Raw genomic sequence first — 17550 nt, forward strand, 5'->3', positions numbered from 1 at the left:
GCAGGTTCATCTTCATTGATCTGGGCCATGTTCACTTCCTGTTTTTGATCTCGTTCTCGTCGTGGTTTTTTGCATTCAGCGGCATAGTGCCCATATGCACTACAGTTGTAACACCGTATTCTGCTCTTATCACGCCCCCAACGAGTGCTTTCCTTTCCTCGAAACCTCTGGTTTGAAGATCCCTCAGCTGCCCCTTTATTGCCATTTCTTTTAATCCATTCCTCTCTAGTTAGTAACAATTTTCCTTCGGCATTTTCCCTTTTAGACCACTCTTCTTCTGTGAGTAGGAGTTGTCCTTCACTCTCACCTGCTTGCCCTTTCACTCGCTCCTCATGAGCTTTTAACGATCCTATGGCCTCCTTTACAGACATCGTTTCCAGATCAGCAAATTGTTCTATGGTGGAAACAATTTGCAGAAACTCTCCTTGATTTCTACCCCTAGTGCACGTATGTTTGTCACCATTCCGTTCAGTTTCAAATAGAAGTCATCTAGCATTTCACCGTCTTTCATGCACAGTGACTCAAATTCACTCTTTAACGTCTGAACCTTGGCTTTTTTCACACGCTCCGCACCTTGACACATAGTCTGAATGGCCTCCCAGGCTTCCTTTGCTGTTTCCTTATCAGCCAGAGACAACAAGACATCTTCAGGAATTCCCTGGTATATTGTGGCCAAGGCGATCTTGTCTTGTCTGTCATCAACCACACCTCATTTCTCTTTCTTCTCCACTGCATTCCACACCCCCTGTGCCTTCATGAATACCTTCATCTTAAGTGCCCAGGCTGTGTAGTTACTTCTTGCCAACATTGGATAGTTTAAACCAATCGCACCCTCTTTGAGCTTATTTGTCTCTGTTGTCATCTTTGGCATATACTTGGGCATACAATGAGACCTAAGCTCTGATACCAAATATTGGAAACAAATAAGCTGAAACTATGCAGATACAATTGTTTGAACGTAAACTGAGAAAAACAAAAGAGACTTGCGTGAAGCTGTGTTCTCGTTTCTTATTTCATGAAGTGCACTATATAGAATATGCAGATAAAGAAAAATGGCTACAAACAAGGAACTACTAAAACAAACTACTCCTACATGATCTCTAAGTCTATCCTATCATGCTTCTCCCGGAAACTCTCCGCACAGTTACGACTAAATTCAAACTAGCATGCAAGTTACTGAATAATGAAAACAAATAAACAAAAAACAAGTTTCATATTAAAATAAATCCAACATCAGGTAGTTCAAGTGTGAGCGATGATGGTAAGAATTGGGTTCCGGTGGTTCCGTTAGCTGCATTACCTAAAGGAGAGAGGAGAGTGATTATACATAATGATGAGAGTATATTGTTGTTGTGGTATGAAGATCAGGTCCTGGTTATTAAGAATAGATCTCCTGCTGAGAGAGCTTATACTCAAGGCCTCCTCAACGCTAAGCTCACTCAGGTAACCAAACCCTTTTACCTCCTCCCACACTAGTTTTTTTTTAAATTTAAGTTTTGGGGTTTCACATTGTGTTTTTTCCGTTAATGCGTTATATACTTATAATAAACAGTCCCTTTGGGACATACTACAACTTAATCGAGTCATGCCTGTGTTATTTTCGGGTTTTATCTATAAACCCTTAATCTATATATAACTTTGTGTCTCTGTCGATATCAATGCGGATTTTGGTCTATCATTTATGTAATGTCATCCCTAATCCTGATGCTAAGATTACTAATGTGACCTTGTTGATAAATTCATTCTGAATGACTGCATGACAACATGAGTGTTTTCCATTTTAGCTGTTAGTCTTTTCATGTTGGTTGATATTGAAAAATGTGACTTGCATAACGCTACATCATATATCTAGTCTAAAATATAATCGATATCTAGTTCCAACTCACAATCATAAATTCATTTGGTGAAGTTGTAGTTTATGTTACCGATCTGTACTTTATGGTAAGTACCATTTTCTGTTGGCAAGTTGTGGAAGCTGGATTCTTTATTTTACCATATACTTGGCACAGTTGATAAGAATTTGTTTTGGACTCTTTGAGGTACTGTTTTCTGTTTGACTTTGTCCAGTGTAGCACTAGATTATGTATGTAACTACATCATTGTATTTGTAAAAAACATATGGATATGTTTACCCGTATGATTACGATCTTTCTTTTCTGGGGACTAAATTAATTTTTTAGCATGACACAACATTTAAATTTGTTTTATTAATTTACATACACTTTTTAAGTAGAATTTAATAATTTGTGCTTTTTTTCCCAGGATGGCTGAATTGTTTGCCCATTAACAGATATCACTTTTGATTTACGAACTGGAGCTGTCAGGGACTGGTACCCCAAGAATCCAGTGCTAAGAGCCCTTGCACCAAGTGAGAACCTTATATGTATACCCCGTTAAAACTGATGGTGACAACATTTGCATTAGCTTGGGAAGATGAACCAACTCAGATGCATCTGCATAGATTATTTTTAGTGGCAAAGCACAATTTGGTGCTACCGCTACTAATGTTAATGTCGAAGTGGTAAGAAAGCTCTCATATCAAGGCCTTTTTCTCAACAAGTCAAGGTTGAGTTTTCTGTTAGAAAAATGAAATAGTAAAAAAGTCTATTTGTTGGCATTATGAACACTGGCTTAAATGCTTTGTTCACTGCAATCCTAGTCTTCACATAAATAATCTAAGAACGGGGTACCATAGGAGTCTTTCGTTTAGTCTTCAACACTGTCTCATTTCTTGTTCTATTCCACTTCATTAAAGGTTTAAAAAAGTATTGCAATTTAATTGTCCTCATAATTCAAAACGCTTTAGGTTTCACAGTTTTTAAGCCGAAAACAAGTAGATTATACACATAGACACACACTTAAATATATACACAAACAATATATAAATTGTGCTTCAAGATCAAAGTATACAATTGTCAGCCTCTAAGACTTGCACTTGTTTATGTTCTGGTTAATTCCTCTTTTTGTGTCCAACTGGTGTTGGGAAAACAAAGCTGGCTAAGGCTCTTGCAGAACAGTTGTTTGACGATGATAAACTTTTGATCAGGATTGATATGTATGAGTATATGGAGCAACACTCTGTTTCTCGATTAATTGTTGCTTAAATATCACGAAGTTTATGAGACCAACAAGTTTTACGTATCTTCTTTCGATTTAGTGTTATATTTTTTTATCTCTCTTCTCAACTAGATATAAATATATTAAATTTCTTTGTATAAGGTGATTTTACTGTATTTGGCAGGAAGAAGCCAATATAAGAACTTCACATGATGGTGGATCAAAGTAATCATGAGTACATTATGCCATGTTTTGGAATATACCAGATGCAATAGGCTCGATAATGTAGTAGTTGAGAAACTCATGTTTTTGATTTTCTGGTTGTACACTAAAATCCTTTGGATTGATTTTGTAATGTTAATTAATGTTTTGATAATTTTAATACAATAACATTGGTTGGTTTTTATTTTTGGCAGTTTTTGGTATGTACATGATTAGATATGTAAATATTTTACATCAATTTGTATAACTGTAAAAAATGTCCAAAATGTCTATTTACATCACAAATTTATTAAAAAATCGATATAAAAAGGCCATTCTCTAGACCCTTGAAGACATAAGTTTTAAAATAATAGACACCTGTTTTCAGTTGATGTTTATTAATCATACTTCGTCTAAAACTGATGTCTATATATATATATTAGACATCATTATTTTCAAGGAACTGATATTTGCGGTAATTTTTGCCACTGTTTTGAATTGATTTGAAAAACCAAGAAACCCATGTCTGGGGTGATATTTCACATCGATTTTGGACCGATGTGAAAAAAGTACTTTTCTCTGCACCTGCGTAGACATGGGTTTGAACAAAATATACTTCTATCCAGAACTGATATCTATTGACCTTTTTCTAATAGTAAAAGGTTTAATAGATTACCGATTTAATTATTATTAATTCGATAGCACTGATGTATTAGTAGATGCCGCTCATTGTTTATGATTTTAAATTAGATTTAAAATTCATTGCCAATGTAATAATAATATATATTGTCACACACAAAGAATGCTTGAAGAATTATTTAATTTAAATTGGATTTAGATTAAATTAAAGTAATTCGAATTATTTATAATATTAATTAAGTTTGACATAATTAATTAGAAAATAATGATATTTGAATTTCCTAATATTAATTATGAAACTTATTCATTAAATAATTAAGTGAGACTTAACTAATACAAATATGAATTTCTAATTAATATTAACTCTTAATTAGTTAAGAGTTATAATTCATTTTTATATTCTCTATATAATATCTCCTGTGGTTAATTTTTAATGCAAGACTTTTACGAAAACCCTAGCCACCAAGAGAGAAGATGGACAGAGAATAAGAAGAAATGATTTTGTGCTAGTACACATTCAATCCTTGCGTTCAAGCATTCTTGTGGATACCGATAGAGCGTAGATCGCAAGAGCAGGATGCATGGTGATTGAACAAGCTTTGGATCTCCATTAGTCAACCAATTTATTTTAATATACGGGATATATCGTGTAATTATTCTTATTAATAAATAAATATTCGGTGATTATTATGTGAATTTTTGGTAAATTATTTGTTGAATAGTATTTGTGTTTCGATGTTTAAATGTGATAAAATTTTATTTTAATTTTTATATGTCCAAAATAAAGTATATATAATTTTGATATTTTTCTATTAATTTTTTAACTTGTTATATGATTTTATAAAGGATTATGAATTCAATAAATTACTTTTTCGAGTATTTATAAAATATTTTGTATAATCGGGAATAGACCGACTTCAACCGTTTCAGCGTTCTTACAACATGGAAGTCTCGGAAAAACTTCTTTCTAACCCAATTTGAATATTCCGAGCAGTTTCCATGTTTTGACTTTTTCGATCCGGTGTACGATTTTACTCTTGCGTGTCCAGGCGCAAAATTTTCGATATAATATTCGTTTTGGTAAATCAATAAAACGCGTATTATCAAGAAACGGGATATTTTGATTAAATTATTATATTATCTTCTCGTAATTCGTGTAACAAAAGAGCCGAGACCAAGACTATATTTACAAAAAGCTTGGTTTTGATAATTATCCTAAAACTGGTACCGAATTGGATCTGTTTTATTAATACATAGCGATTAAGTATTCTATTTTATATCCGGTATAATCCAACGGGGTACCAATATTCAGTAAATAAAAATAGCCCTTACCGTATTTTTTTTTGTACAGATAATCACTTGCAAACAGTAAAAATATATAATTTTTAGAGAAAAATCATAATATTCATAGTGTTCTTGAGAATTAAACCTAAGTTTAAAGGTGTTATTGATATCAGATTTCGGAGTTCAAGTAACCAAGATGAAGGTCTTGAAGAATACTTTCAGAATCTGTAAACCACACTGTTGCAGAATCAAAAGATATCTTTCTACAATTTTCTTTAATTTCAAATTATTTGGGTTTAATTATGAATTTTTGATTTTTATGTTGTTTGTGTGATTTGATGCTTTCATGTTGTAGATAATCTGATTCTGGTCATTTTGGTATGTCATAATAGTCATTTGAAGTTCAATAACATTTTCAAAAGTGGGTTTGATTTTCGAATTAAGAAATTGGGATTCTTAATTCGTATGAATGTTTTCAATTGAAATTAGGGGTTTTTGATCTAGGGGTTATTTGAATGATTGATTGGTACCAACGTGTAAAGCTTGAACAGAGGAATCAATTGATGGTGGTTTCATGAACAAACGATAGTGGAGTTGGGATGACCGGAGCAACGAAGAACTCGACGTCCGACGAGTTTTCTTCGAGCTTTTCCGGCCAACTTAGGGGTTATTAACTCGATTTGATTACATGGTTGTATTCCTGGTGAGTTTTAGATGTGATCTGGAGGTGATGGTGGTGTGACTATTGTGACGCCCTCCAAATCCGGGTCTAGATTTGGGGGTCACTAACTACTAAACTATAAAATAATATACACAACGGAATTAAATACTATTTATGACCCATGCATGCAAAAGGATCAAGCACCTGTTATAAAATAAAATAGACACTAAAACAAACCATTAGTTATTACAAGTACAAACCTGATTAGGATAACCTCTACATGAAGTTATGTTAATCCTCAAATGTCTAATAAGTTTTACAAACCAGTTCATTGTTATTATTATACTACAAACTAAGTTAAAAACTATAATAACTCTCAGTTCCTACCTGCTGCTACTGGGGCACCTAAAGCCTAAAGATCCGAGGATGCACCAGAGGCACCCTCTTCCTAGCAGTTTGCAATAAATGAGGCATCTTAAGCCCTCTTTGAAAGATCAACACAATAAAAAAACAAGTATGAGCAATGAAGCTAACAATAAGCTTATAAAATAGTAAGCAATAAGTTTTAGATTGGGAATCACAATATTTCGGCGGATGCACTATCACACACTGATCAACCACTGTGACAGAGCTGAATCACAATTCGTAGAATTCATATCCCAAACACGAGTACTCAAAAAGCTACATATTGGCCATAACCGATATGTACTTAAATAAAAAGTGACACTGTGGCCAAGGACAAAATTGTATTAGCATATTTCAGTTAACACCAAGCCCTAATGCTAGACCATCCGCCTGGGTCACTTATGCATCTTCCAATCAAAATATTTTTATGTCATAAAGGAATCGAATCAATCTATATCCTATCATAATCTACTCCCCATTTCACATGGTCCGGAGTAATCTCAACAACTGATAGCGAAATAACTAGTAAGATTAGTTATTCGCTAAATATCAATATCACAGTCCACTATATTGAGTAAAATGGGATAGCATAGTGATTCACTATCTATCAGGATGAAATTAATATTCTAGTAGAACAACAATTACTAGAATTATCTGTCTCAAACAATCTATGAGTATTCGAAAGTACAGTATCAAAAGGATTTACCTAACAACAATATCAATCCTAAATATATAACCTTTATCTATTTTGAAATTGGAATAGGAGATAGTACTTGCCTGGTATGCAAAGACTGAACAAAATATTTATAACCATGTCTTCCCTCCTGGACTTGATTCTATAAATCAAACACATTTGTTTAATAAACCAGACAAACTCGAATGACGTTCATACGTCTCAGCGTCTACCCGATCGTTTATCTAATCATGGCATCAAAAGTTATAAATAGATAGGATGTATATCACATAACACGTAATCATGTTATTTACATAACATATAACTTAGATCGTTAAAAGATAGGTCTCAGTATTTTTAAAACTGAAATCGGGTCAAAATAGGGATTTTTCGATAACTATTCGACTAAGAACGACTCGTAAAATAAACGACCCTTCGATACAAGAGGATTTGGGCCTCGAAAGTATTTTTAATGGAAGCCGGATATATTTCTGAGTATAGACGCGTTCGTTTCGTATTAAACGGATGAACGGTCTATTTATTATGATTAAAATAAGAATAAATCAATTAATTATGAATAATTATAGGAATTATTTAATTATGAATAATTATACTTTATTTATCGATTTATAAATAAAATTAATTAATTAAATGAATTAATCAATTAATTAAATCTGAAATAATTAATTAAAATAAAATATAAATAATTAAAACAAATCTGTATTTTTGAAAATAATAAAATAAAATAATTTTTGGAATTTATAATAATTCAGTTAATTATCAGTTACTAATTAGCATGTTTGAATTTTATTTTAAAATTTTAAAATAAATTGGTTGATTTTATAGGGTGTTCTTAACAAAAATAATTCAAAACATAAAAAATATTTTAATAACAAATAATATTATAATTCTAACCTTGAGTTAATACTAAACACATTTACTAATTAGAATGTTTGAATATTTTTTTAAAATTTTAAATTTTAGAAAAAGTTGAAAACAACTAATATAATATAATACTAACCTATATTTAAACTAAAATTTACAAAATTCGTAGTTAGGAAAATAACTAAAGAAAAAATTAATAAGCACAAAACTGTTAATAATTTTAAAACTTTGGCAATATAATGAAAAAAGTTGAGTTAATATATTGCAACCTTATGCAAACCAACATTGATAATGTAAAAATTTGTTTTTGGTAAGATTTGAACTTGAGAATTTATATGTATCTTTATTAGTATTACAGGCTCTGATTATTAGATGAAGAAAATCCGACGATCTTAGGGATAACCCAAATGAGGGTTAACCAAACTACAAATTATACCCCATTCTCGTTATTATAGTATAGTATAAAGTATTGATATGTCTAAATTTAGACACTCCAACCATCTTAAACCCCCTTAGCTAGAAATATAGCCAACCTCCTCGTATTGGCTAAACTTTTGTCAATCTTTAGAAAGCTGTAGCAAATCTCTAAGCATAAAATTAACATTATAACGGTCCCTAGTGGAGCAACTCCGTTACAGATTCGATAAATTTTACATAATCATCATTTTATATTGTTTTAGATACCATTTTAGCTAATACTGGATGCTTTAATGTGGTATAAAAAAGTTTAAATTATGTATACACATTTAAAAAGGTTGTATATTCTAAAATAAAGCATAAAGGTAAATATTAACATAATTAATATAAACCAAAATTTCTTTTAACATTATAATCCAATTTTTTTAATTTGTCAAATATAACTTTCCAAAATTAATGGTAATCTCTTAAATAACCGCTGGTATTACTATATATATATATCATCAAATATAAACCTACCTTAAAATAATACTAAAAACATCCATATTTAGCAGTATCGACCGACCTCACTTTTAATTCATTATATTGAATTCCCTTATTCTTCCTTCAAAATCGCACACTTAACTTATCTCATTACAATACACCATATAAGGTCTATCGCAAGGCCCGGACCCCTTGAAGAATGTTACCTGATATGTTACCCTAGATATGGTACTCATGTCCTAATCTAATATTGTGGGTTTTTTTATCCTAGGAAACCCGCAGCCGCTACCATTCGGGTACGCACGGGGTAAACCCACAGGCTGACGCAATAGACGGTAAACCACGTGAACCAAGGTAAATCGCATTTAGGTGACAGACTTTGGCTCAAGAGACATAATCATAATTTATACTCCCCTCTGATTCGAACTTGTGACCAAGAGGATTGTTATCTCTTTTTTAACCAATTGAACCAACCGTGTGGTTTTGTGTTATCTTAGCCAAAAACTTGATGTTGTATTAGGTAGAAAGTGTTGTAGCTTGGAACATTTTGGTCAAAGTATAACATTAGAGTATTGAAATATAATTATAATATTTTTAAGATTAAATATTAGTTTTAATTCATTTTTCAAGAATGTAAGTGATATACTAATACAAATTTAATAAATGAGATATATGATACACGAAGATCTTTATAACAAAATTTAAAAAAAATAAAAAAATATAATATACAAATTTATATAAAATATTAAAATATATAAAAATTGTATAAAGAACTGAATCTATTCTAGTTGTTTTTGCCTTTCAAACGCTAGCAAATATGCTTTCAATATGATGTGTTAGTGTGCTTCACTCAATTATTGAATGATCTTGCTAGCATATACACTAAATTAGTTGACAGACACATCAACCAAATTTCATATAAAATCAATTCATTCAGATGCATGGTCAATTTTTAATGGTGTAAAAGGAAAGAGGAATTAGTTAAATTAATGAGACAACAATCGAAATAAACTTTTTCTTCTAGTTTTTCTAAAATATTATTATAAAATATAATAATAAATTTTTATAATTAAGAAATTTTAAAACTTATATTATTATGAAATATATCTAATCCTCTTAATATGTATTCTTCAGTTTTCTAAAAAAGTCAATTTTACCATACAATAGTGAAAACAGGACACATAAAATGAATGAGATGGCGGCAGTATTACTAATGACTTCTCACCCACACATCTTGTATGTGGAGATAAACCTAAAATTTTGTTATTACCAGATTCCTCTGTTACAGACTAAAAAATGGTTTTTGGTGATAAAGTAGAACTTGCACTCCAGTGCTAGTTGCACTTTGCAATCAAATAATTACAAATTTAACTAAGTTTTTTGCCATCTCTGCAAATATTATTTATTGTAAACCAATTTTGATTTTATTTATGGTTAATTAATAATGTGATCAGATGCATAAATGTATCTTTATTAGCAAACCCAACCATACATATTTGTATCTAATTATGCAACTCCTTGAGAGTTGTGTTTTTTTTGCATATTTCAAATCACAAAAAACCAAGTTTGGCATTGAATTGACTTCCTCGAATAAATGTATTACTTTATAGAAGTATAGGTCAGTCTGAGAAACCTCGGTTATCATATTTAATTTTAGGTTTAAATACATTTTGAGAGTGTATGGATTATTATCTCCGAGACTGAAAAACAACTTCATATTGTCCACGACATGCGGCAATCACACGTTGCTTCAATCTTTTCAAAGATGGGAGAACCTCGCAAGTAGAAATTTGTGGGATTAATTCAATAACATTTAAATGTTGAGTCACGTGTATAGCAAGTCCAGAAGGTCGAGAATGAAAGCAAAAAAGAACTTCATATTCACACTTTTTATGTTATTGAAAATAAATTATATACTAATTTTTGCTTGATGACTTTATGTAAAGATTGATGAAGATGGACAATTCGATAATAATTTTGTTAGAATTTAATCTTAAACTTATAATTTAAGTATTTGTTTTATAGTTTTTGATTTTAAATAAATCTGTAGCTGTGTGCATGGGTGACAGGTTGTGCATATGGAGCATTTTTAGGAGCTGCTTGGAGTAGTTGAAAAAGTAATGAAGTCTTTTTAGGAGTATAGTTGTTGGTTTTTAGCTACTACTTATTTTAGTTGATTCTTTGTATATGCTTCGTATTCAGTTTTACGAAGAAAAGTAATGAACTGCTAGTTTACTTCTTTCCCAGTTTATGTACTTTTAATATTCTCTATAACATGAGTTTTTAAAACACTAGTATTTATACTACACTTGATATCAGAGCTCTGGGTTCTTGGCCCGTGCATGCCTAAATATGCAACCTAAACACATAAAGTAGGTTATGAAGATGTCTAAGGTGAAAGAAGGAAACTCTCTGGGATTGAGTTATCCCATGCTTACAAGAAGCAATTACACATCATGGTCTTTAAAAAGAAAGGTATTCATGAATGCTCAAGGAGTGTGGGGTGCGATAGAATAAAAGGATCCCAAGGCAACCGTAGATGACAAAACGGTTCAGGTAGCCTTTGCAGCGATTTATCAAGGAGTTCCCGAAGACGTACTACTGACTATTGTTGAGAAAGAGACCGCCAATAAGGCATTTGAGGCAATTAAAATGATGTGTATGGGAACTGAATGGTTGAAAAAAATAAAAGTGTAAACATTGAAGGGATAGTTTGAGTCCTTGGTGATGAAGGATATAGATAAAATCGACAATTTCTGCATGAAGTTGTATGAGATTGTGACTATGATTTATGTTCTTGGAGAAACGATGGAAGAGTCAAGTGTGGTGAGTAAAATTCAACGTGCAATTATGGATAAGTTCCTTCAAATAGCCTCAAACATAAAGCAATTTGGAGATGTTAAAAAATGACAGTTGAAAAATTATAGGACGCCTTAAAGCTCACGAGGAAATGATGAAAGGCATGTCCAAGAGCCCAGGTGGACAAATCCTAATGGAATCTCTGAATTAAAGAGTTAGAGGTGGTTCCTTCCGTGATAAGAGTAGGATAAAGTGTTATAACTATTACACCATGGGACACTATGCTGCAGAATATAGTAAACCATGACGAGAACGAGAGAAGATACAAGAAGCTAATCTCACATAGGTCAAGGATGATGAGCCAACGTTGTTATAGCAAGAAGTATGGTGGCAGGTGGGCAAACAAAAGTGATAGATTGGTAGGATTCTTTAAAGCCAAATGGGCTAAGCCAAACGAGTTAATAACAAGTTTAAGATTAAGGGGGTGATTCTTGGAATTTAATCTTAAACTTCCTATTTAAGTATATGTTTTATGTGTTTATATTTTAAATAAATCTGTAGTTGTTTGCATATGGAGCATTTTTAGAAGCTGCATGAAGTTGTTGATAGAGTAGTGAAGTCTTATTCGGATTATAGTTGCTAGTTTTTAGCTACTACTTTGTTTCGGTTGTTTCTTTTTATATGCTTTGTATTCAGTTTTGCGAAGAAAGGTAATGAACTGAGTTTACTTCTTTCCCAGTTTATATACTTTTAACATTGTCTCTAACATGAGTTTATAAAACACCAGTATTCATACTATAAATTTTATTGAAATTTGATTATACAGATTAAAGTACAAGTGGCCTACTTTTAAATTTAGGATTTTTTTTCGTTTTCCACATACTAGTTCGTATTATTTTTTTTAAATAGTTAAATGTTTTAGGTGATACATGATTGATATTATTGTGATATAGAATCGACAAGAGACATGGGCCATACTGGGCCTACATGACTGATAATGTTTGGGATAATATACATATATAAACGTGACTTATTTTTTGAAGACGACTAAACCTAAATTGGGCTTACATGTAAAACAAGCTCGATATTTTGACCAGGGATGGAGCCAAACCTAGCCCAGCCCTCGGTCCACACCCATATATATTATTATTCCTCTTACACTCACATCCACATATCTTTGTTCCTCATGCACTCTCATCATTCTTTCATTTTCCCTATTAGCATTTTAAAAAAAATCATTTTAACCTCTAGATTATAATTTCAGTAACACCTATACAAAACAAATACAATTTCTATAATACCGGAATTAAAAAATTACAATCCGAAGATCGAAGGATGCTGTTATTTGTGATGTTTGATTTGTCGATTGAAGTTAAATGTTTTGACCAATTGTATCTGATCTAATCGGGTAAGTCTTGAACGATTTAATGAATAATGTGAATGTGTCAGGACTGACTAGGACACAAGTAAACAGCCATTTGTAGGTCTTTCTGTAACCTATAGTTGTTTACTTATTATATTAGATTTGAAATCTTTAAATATGATGCTCCATAATTTTTAATCCGTCAAACAGTTAAACTAACATAATTAAGTATGATATATTGTAAAAATCTTAATCCCTTTTTTAGGTTACAAAATGATTTATTATATATCAATATTTATATAGAAAAAATGTCACTTGACCTATTTACTAAGAATATATACCCTCCGTAGAAGCTTGCCAATAAATATTTTTTACTTCTTCGACAACTAGATGCTAAACTTTAATTTATTTGAACTAACAAATGAAGAAATTTCGACAATGGCAGAAGAAATCGTCATAGGCAATTAAGATATATCCACACCCGGTTACAGCTAGTTAGTTGGTGCAAGCTTTTGGTTAATCCAGTACGCTACATCCAACAAATTTAAATTTCATGCTAAAATTATATTTTGAACTACTGAGATGTGCATTGGATGTTCCTGGATTTCAGTATGACACCCTTAAAATTCAGGATTATTGTCCTTGTGTAATTATAATATTTTTTGACTTATTTATTTTGACTCATTCATAGCTTTAATTAATTAGTTGGGAAGGTTTTTGTATTCATATCCTTTTTGTCCTACATGAGAACCTCACTATTTCCATAGCCACGGATCTTTAGGAGTATTGCCGAAGCGAACAAAATTGGTACCTGATTTTAGTTGTTGCAATGTAGCATCACAGTTATTCAAGCATAAACATTGTGAACCTTTGAGTTTTAAATATAATCTTTGAGATTGTCAAGTACTCCACATATTTTCAAGGATTGAGATTTGCACTATGATGTGGATTAAAACATCTCAAGTATATACACACCTGCACTCATACACACAATAACAGGAGAAAATATTATAAGCTACTCACTCGATGGATAATAAATCATCATTCGTCGGGACTATTATAAGTCATCCGTCGGGACTATAAATCTTATACGTCGAGTGCTACATTATTTCACCAAGTAAAATCTACTAAGGTGTTTTGTTCTTGAAATCATCAAGTACACAACATATACACAACAATCAATGATAATGATGATGATTTTGATATGCTACTCAATGTAATATCTATAATTTTTTAATAGCTACTCAATGCTAATTTTGATACTTAGCAGTAATATGTTAATTTTGATGATGATTTTGATGATGATTTTGATTTGCTAATTTTGATATGCTACTCAATGCTAATTTTGATACTTAGCAGTTTTAATAGTTCGGAGGAATTATTTGTTTTTAATTATGTGATATTTTTAAATATCTTGGTTTAATTTATTTTAAATATCTTGGTTTAATTTAGTTTATTTATAAATTTAGTCTAGTTTGGTAATTAATTGGGTATATGCGTAGGATCTTAGAGTAATGAATTAATACTATAAATTATTAGGATATCAAGGTATTTACTCCTTTCTAAGTTTATATAATCAATCCCTACAATAACCAACACAAATTTGATATACCTTTTATTCAGTAATTATAATTATAAATAGGTATGTGTTAGATGTTTAATATTTATAGTGGCTATCAGGTAGGGAAATTTGATGGATAAGACATGGATTTTGCAAGATAGGGATTCTTTAGCATTTGAAAGGGGGGTGGAAAACTTCTTCATATATGCTGAAGAAAATTGTGAAGATCGTAACAAAATTCTTTGCCTTTGTAGACGATGCCCCAATTTTAAAAAAATTCTCTGTAAAAATAATGAGGGGCCATATCTATGACAATGGCTTTTGTCTAGGTTATGTGCGTTGGGTTTGGCACGGGGAGATTGCTTCTACGGGTCCTAAATATTGAAGTGCTAGTTGTCCACCTGAAGAGCAAGCTCCAGACCCAGCTCATAAGCAAGCTTCTGATGAAGTGTCATAGCAAGATCAGAAGCATGTCGCTGCTTCAGAAACTGTTGATGTATGTAAACCATCATATAAATTGGGTCAATATGATAATGATTTGTATCAGTTTAGGAAGTTCGTAGCTGATGTTGAGCAACCTCTATATGAGGGTAATGACTGTACTAAGTTAGAGTCGATGTTTAAGTTGCATAACTGGAAATCTAGGTTTGCTATTACCGATAGTTCCTTCACTGACCTCATTTCTTCTGTTGGGTCTCTACTTCCCAAAGATAATGTGTTACCTAGTAATGCATATGAAGCAAAAAAAACTCTCTCCTACTTAGGTCTAGAGTATATAAAGTTCAATTCATGTCTGAATGACTGTGTACTGTACAGGGGTGTACATGATGACGCAACCAAGTGTCCTAACTGTCGACTTTCTCGGTGGAAGTTGACAAAGAAAAGTGAAGAGAGGGTTAATCTTCCATCCAAAGTCATGTGATATTTTCAAATAATTCCTAGAGTTAAACATATGTTTAAATCTCCTTCCACCGCTGAACTAATGTGTTGGCATGCGCAACAACGGACACAAGATGGTAAAATACGATATCCAGCCGACTCTCCATCTTGGAAAAATATAGATTATAGGTGGCCCTCTTTTGGTAGTGAACCGAGAAACCTTCGCTTGGCTTTATCGACGGATGGTGTAATCCCGCATAATAATCGCCTATCTAATAGATATAGTTGATGTCCAAATGTGTATGATGCCTATAATAAATCATTTTTCACTTTAAAAGAAGTTTTAATGTGGACAATAAATGACTTCCCTGCTTACGAAAATTTATCTGGCTGCGTCAATAAGGTTTATAAGTGTTGTCGAGTTTGTGGAGATGACACCGTAGATAAATATTTGACTCATAGTAGGAAAATGTGCTACCAAGGGCATCATTGATATTTGCCTCTACATCATCCTTATAGAAGGCAAAAGGGAGCTTTTAATGGACAACAAGAGTTTGGGCATATATAAAAGGCAAATTTATATTGTTGTTTGCATGGGTGACCAGGTCGTGCATATGGAGCATATTTAGGAGTTGCATGGAGTGGTTGATAGAGTAGCGGAGTCATATTAGGAGTATAGTTGCTGGTTTTAGCTACTACTTTGTTTCTATTATTTCTTTATATATGCTTTGTATTCAGTTTTATGAAGAAATGTAATGAACTTCTAGTTTACTTCTTTCCCAGTTTATATACTTTTAACATTGTCTAGAGTATGAGTTTGTAAAACACCAATTTTCATACTACAACTTTTCTTGAAATTTGATTATATAGATTAAAGTACAAGTGGCCTACTTTTAAATTTGGGAGTTTTTTCCTTTTCCACATAGTAGTTAGTATTTATTTTTTAAAATAGATAAATGCTTTAGGCGATACATGATTGATATTATTGTGATATGGAATGGACAAGAGACATGGGCCAAACTGGGCCTACATGGCTGATAATGTTTGGGCTTATATACATATATAAGCGTGACTTATTTAATGAATATGTTTGGGCTGATAATGTTTGGGCTTATATACATACATGCTCGATATTTTGATCCAAGATGGAGCCAACCCTAGCCCATCCCTCGGTCCACACCCATATATATTATTATTCTTCTTCCACTCATATCAACATATCTTTGTTCCTCATGCGCTCTCATCATTCATTACCAGAACAAAAAAATACAATTTCTGTAACACCGGAATTAAAAAAATACAAACTGAAGATCGAGGGACCGTGTTATTTGTGATGTTCGATTTTCCGATTGAAATTAAATGTTTTTCCCGATTGTCCAATCTAGCTGGGTAAGTCTTGTACGATCTAACCGGGTAAGTCTTGTACGATTCAATGAATATGTTTTTTCTCATTTCAAATTGGATTCAAAATTTCATATTAAGATTGAGTTTTGAATGAATATCAAATTATGCTAAAATATCATGAATCATATTTGATTTTTGGCTTTTAGCTTAATTTAAGATCCAACTATGATTTGATCTAGATATTAGTATACAATTGCACAAAATATCAAAATCATTCATAGTCTGTTATTTGTTTTCCCCAAACACCAATATATACTTTGAAGATCTTCGGCTCGTCAATGGAATAATATTGAAAACTATGATTTAATATGTTTTTATTTTGATATATAAATTTCTATTAATATTGTAGTAAACAATGAAGAAAGTGCTCCGAAAAATTGTGCTCCTGTTACATTTATTGGAAGGTAAAATTTTAATATATATAAAAATTGTGCAAGAACTTGCCAATTAAGTTCTTTACATTCCTGTAGTTTTATATTTTTTTTGAAAGTAGTACTCATTTATTCATATTTTAATGAAATCAAATTTATTTAAATCCAGAGGACATCTTTATTTAAGAGTAGAAAGCCAATAAAATTTTGACAACTAAGTTTATAATGTATGCACATCATCACATACTATAAAAATGGATTATGAAAGGGCCCCAAGAGTTGATTGGACACATGATCTCCATTCAAAATTTGTGAAAGCCATCAAAGATTTAGGGCCCGAGAGAGATCGAAATTCATAACTTTAAATCATTTAAAACATCTAATTTACAGTATTATTGAAATTCTATTTTTTGTAGGATGTTCTGGGAAGAAAATTTTAAAGATTTTAAAAGTGCCAGGACTGACTAG

General features: G+C 31.7%; 1 pseudogene; it reads left to right on the forward strand.

The window, feature by feature from the left end:
- Positions 1 to 936: 936 nt before the first annotated feature.
- On the forward strand, positions 937 to 15350 carry LOC141696223 (uncharacterized; annotated as a pseudogene).
- Positions 15351 to 17550: the final 2200 nt, after the last annotated feature.

Source organism: Apium graveolens, chromosome 11 (assembly GCF_009905375.1).
Source record: "Apium graveolens cultivar Ventura chromosome 11, ASM990537v1, whole genome shotgun sequence".
NCBI classification, from domain to species: domain Eukaryota; kingdom Viridiplantae; phylum Streptophyta; class Magnoliopsida; order Apiales; family Apiaceae; genus Apium; species Apium graveolens.